Raw genomic sequence first — 4,674 nt, forward strand, 5'->3', positions numbered from 1 at the left:
CAGAGCCGGATCGGCTCCAGGCGCTGTCTGCAGCCTCTGTCGCAGCAGCGTTTTGGCAACGCCGCAGCCCCCTCCGCCCTGGCCGCCAGACCTCTGGATTTCCCAGTGAAAAAGCCCATCCGTCCGGGCGCTGGGTGGGCAGCAGCAGTGGGTCACTGGCCCAGCACCACCCCAGCTCCCGCAGCTTTCTGGGTGCCCTCAGAGCCTCCCCGCAGTGGGATCTCACCAGCCCAGCTCACAGCCCCTCCCCGGGATTGCTTTGCCCCAGAATCCCAGCCTTGCTTCCAGCGGCAGATGGAAATGGGGGATGGGGAGAAGCCTGTCTTGGCTCCTCTGCCCGGTCGACTCCAGGAGCAGTTTTCCCAGCACAAGCCAGCGTCTGGGAAGCTTTCGCCTCGATGCCAGGGCTCTTGGCGGTTCTGCCCCGGCTGGGTGAGCTGTGGTGAAGCGGAGCTGCCGGGCTGCTCCCTTCCAACCCCGGGCTGCTTGTCCTGCCTGGGCAAAGCCCTGCTCTTGGGGATACCGCCAGCCGTCTTCCCCACGCCAGGAGCTGCCAGAGCCCCGTGAGCAAGCTGGAGCCCACCATGGCCACCGACCCACAGCCGCCTGGTCTGGGTGGCGAGGAGGGGGGGGGGGGCAGCTGGCAAAGTCCCTGCGCTTCTTGTGTTTGAGTGTCACGCTGGGACATGACGCTCGGGAACGCGGCTTTGTGCTGGCACCCAGGGCGGCGCAGCTGGGAACACTTCAAACCGAAAACCAGCGGGATCCAGCCCCGCGCTTGGCAGCCCGCTCAGCTCAGCGGCAGTTGTTTGAAGAGCCAGCGCCGCGCCAGGGCTGGCTCCGCTCCTCCGCCCGTCGCAGGACGGGGACAGAGCAAAGCAGCAGGGCTGGGTGATGGCTCCCTTCTTCCCACACCCCTGGGAGCTCTCCGGAGACTCCTTTTCTGCTGAGCAGCCTGCGTCCTTCTGCTGAGTGCCCCGCGCTCATGGGAAACCTCCTCCCCACCTTGGGTTTCACCACCCTGCCTAACTTGCTGTTAAAAAAGCATTTAATGAAGAGCCCCACGCACGCTCACCGTGCCCACGCAGCGGGTTAGCAAGGAAGGGCATTTCTGTGCGCGTGGCGACGTCTCTGCCCGGCAATAACCCCCGCGGCTCATTGCAGCCCCTCTCCCTCGGCCCGGGCTCGCTGCAACGTCCCCCATTGCCTCATCGTAAGCGTTTTACCAGCCAGGCGCGCAGACGCTGGGTGCTGCGTTAAGTGCTTGCAGTCATCCGCGGGCAGCACATTTAAGCCTCGCCGCTTCAAGCAATAAAACACATTTATGTGGCCCCCAGCTTCGCAGGGGTGAGCCGAGCTGCTGGGACGCCTCTCGCTCCTTCCCAGCAGCGTCCTCGCCTTCCAGCTCACCACCTCGGGGAGAAGAAAAGCTCTTCCTTCGTCCGTGCAGAGGAGCTGCTCCAATTTTTAATTGGATACAGATCCCTCACTCCCATGCGGCCACCACTCCGGATCTCGGCTCAGCCTCCGTGCAGCACGCTGAGGCCCTCTCCCTCGCACACAGACCGGCCCGGCTGCCTCCCCCCAGAACCTCAGCGCTGTCCTTCCCAACCCAGCATCATCTCCGCCGACAAATGCTGCCGCAGAGAACCTCGTCGGGTGCTTCGTTACCGCCACCGTTCAGCGCTTTTCCTGGAGGGCTAAGGAAGCAACTCCAGCCTGGTATTTCACATTTTGTTCGCACGACACGCACGGGTTCAGCCCCGCTTTGTTTCAGCTTTTCCCGTAGGTCAGAGTCCTGCAGCACCGCTGCTTGTCCACAGTAGGAAATAACCATGGCAGTATTTAGCTTCTGAGGAAGCTGTGGACAAACAGGAGACAACATTGCAGCTGCAGCCTGGTGAGTGTCAGGCGCAAGGGGAGAGGGACCTGGGAGTTCTAGTGGACGACAGGTTGACCGTGAGCCAGCAGCGTGCCCTGGCTGCCAAGAAGGCCAATGGGATCCTGGGGTGCATCCAGAGGAGTGTGGCCAGCAGGGCGAGGGAGGTTCTCCTTCCCCTCTACTCTGCCCCAGTGAGGCCCCATCTGCAGTGCTGTGTCCAGTTCTGGGCTCCCCAATTCAAGAAAGATGAGGAGCTACTGGGGAGAGTCCAGCGGAGGGCTACGAGGATGAGGAGGGGACTGGAGCATCTCTCCTACGAGGAGAGGCTGAGGGAGCTGGGCTTGTTCAGCCTGGAGAAGAGAAGGCTGCGAGGGGACCTTAGAAATGCCTCCAAATATCTGCAGGGTGGGTGTCAGGAGGACGGGGCCAGACTCTTTTCAGTGGTGCCCAGCAACAGGACAAGGGGCAATGGGCACAAACTGAAGCAGAGGAAGTTCCAGCTGAACATGAGGAAGAACTTCTTCCCTCTGAGGGTGACGGAGCCCTGGCCCAGGCTGCCCAGGGAGGCTGTGGAGTCTCCTTCTCTGGAGATATTCAAACCCTGCCTGGACACGGTCCTGTGGAGCCTGCTCTGGGTGACCCTGCTTCGGCAGGGGGTTGGGCTGGGTGACCCACAGAGGTCCCTCCCACTGCCCACCATTCTGTGATTCTGTCCCGCCTCTTACACACAGCTCTTCACCCAGCCCAACGCCAGATTTGTGTTTCTCACTAGAGCGATGCTATTGATACGCCTTTGCTTCATGAAGCAGTGGAAGCCCCAGGTTGTCCTGCAGAGCCTGGACTCAAAACGGTGTCCGAGCGCTCAGCTAATTCCCATTTTAGCTGAGAAAAGCCTTTACTAGAGATTTGCTAATAGAAAGTTGCAAGTGCATCGCGGCAGGGGAGACCATGCCCCTTTCTCCCTCCCGCTCAGCAGGGAAATCTGTTCTTCCACACTTACTAGTTCTGGCAGTCCATGCAGATCAAATGCAACAGAAAAGTAGTTTTTGCTTGCCGGTTCCTTTGTTTCCCTCCTCTCCTCGCCAAACTCCTTTTCCTCATATTGTGTCTCCTTCATAGACCAGGAGAAAGGCAGGGCTGCAGAGGAATTTACTGCCTTAGTAGAAAATCTTGCCATGTCTCCTTGCAAACCCGAAAGGAGAACTAAATGGAATCCCCGGGGACGCTCTGGCTCCCTCAGTATAACAAGGCTCAGGTTCAGCTGCTTGTGTCACTTGCTGCATTGCCTGGTTTTAACCCCGTTTGGTTCAGGACACATAAAATACCCACTTTTCTGCCCTCCAGAGCACTTCGCCTACACTTTTTTAGCGCTACCTTTGTCACCTGCAATATTTTTGATTCTGTTTGTTGAACTCTCATCCCCGAGCCCCTACAAACCAATGGCTGCAACGCAGGGGAGGATGCTGTGGCCATGCACCCCCCGCTGCCTCCTGACCCTCCCCTGGCCAGGCTTCTGCTGGCTCTGCAGATCACCACAGGCTACGGCTGGAGCCAGCTCAGGCCTGGTTTTACAGGAATTAAAAGTAGGAAAGGTCCTCCCCTGCAACAGTCTGGAAAAAAAAAAGAATTAAGAAGCACCTGTGCACAGCTAAGAGCAAGGCCCTGTCTGCAGGAGGCACGGCGCTGCCCGGCTTCACCTATCACCTCATGTCAGATTTACTACAGGAATGGCCCAGGGGCCGCTCTGCTCTGCGATAACAAAAATCTTCCCAGAGACAGAGGCAGAAATAGCCAGGCAGTGGCTCAGTGCCGAAACCACCAGCAGAACAGCTCAGCCTCTGACAACAGCTGCCCTGCGTCGCGCAGACGCTGACGTCTCCATCCTTCCATCCCAGAATCTGCCCCTTTGACTCCAGATGGAGATGATCAAATATTTAATTAACACATTTGACCTTTTATCAGTCCTTGGCACTGATGGCTTTCGGCATGCAATTTAGGTGCTCTTTCCCAGAGCCTGCTGCAAACCTGTGACCAGGACAACGTTACATGGTTCTTCACATCTCAAGTCTGGAAACGTTCTTAAGCTCTGGAGTTGAAAACTGAGAGAACATGAAAGTGTCACCTTCTATTATTATTTTAACAGCATTTAGGTTTGTACCTCTTGTTCCTGTAGGGTGGTATAAAGTAGAAAACAAGTGCTACCTAGAAAATCGAAAGCAGAGAGGCCTTTTCATTCATTTTCCTATACACATTTAAAGGCTTCTAAATTTCTTGTGGGAAGAAGGAGCTTAGCAAGCATAAATGATGCCTGAAAATGGCCGAGAACAAGCAGCTCATTGCACTGCTGGCAGAGAGCAGCCTGCTCCTGCCAGTTTATAGCTGGCATGACCAGAGACCTTCTCACAGCGTTATTCTTTCTGCTAATTCTTTGTTCCTGATCGTTGTTCAAATGCTAAGGAGTCCCGTGCCAGGGAGTTCAGCCCCAGCTAGGAGGAGGTCCCAGGTACACAGCCTTTGCTCAGCCCTCCCCTCCCTGGGTCAGAGCAGCACAGTTCAGCAAGGACTCTTCACTCCCAAAAAGCCTCCATTATTTCAGTCTGAAGCTCAGTGTGACATGGAGGTAACACAAAGCACGAGAAACCTTACCTGCGTACTGGGGTGCTTGTTTACGTTCACAAGATAGGCAGTGTATACCACTGGGATATTTTAAAGTACAGCAGCACCAGTTATATCCAATAACTATAAACACTTTATTTTTATAGTATATAAAAATATAGGAACAAAATACTACA

Source organism: Opisthocomus hoazin, chromosome 12 (genome assembly GCF_030867145.1).
Source record: "Opisthocomus hoazin isolate bOpiHoa1 chromosome 12, bOpiHoa1.hap1, whole genome shotgun sequence".
In the NCBI taxonomy this organism is placed as follows: Eukaryota; Metazoa; Chordata; class Aves; order Opisthocomiformes; family Opisthocomidae; genus Opisthocomus; species Opisthocomus hoazin.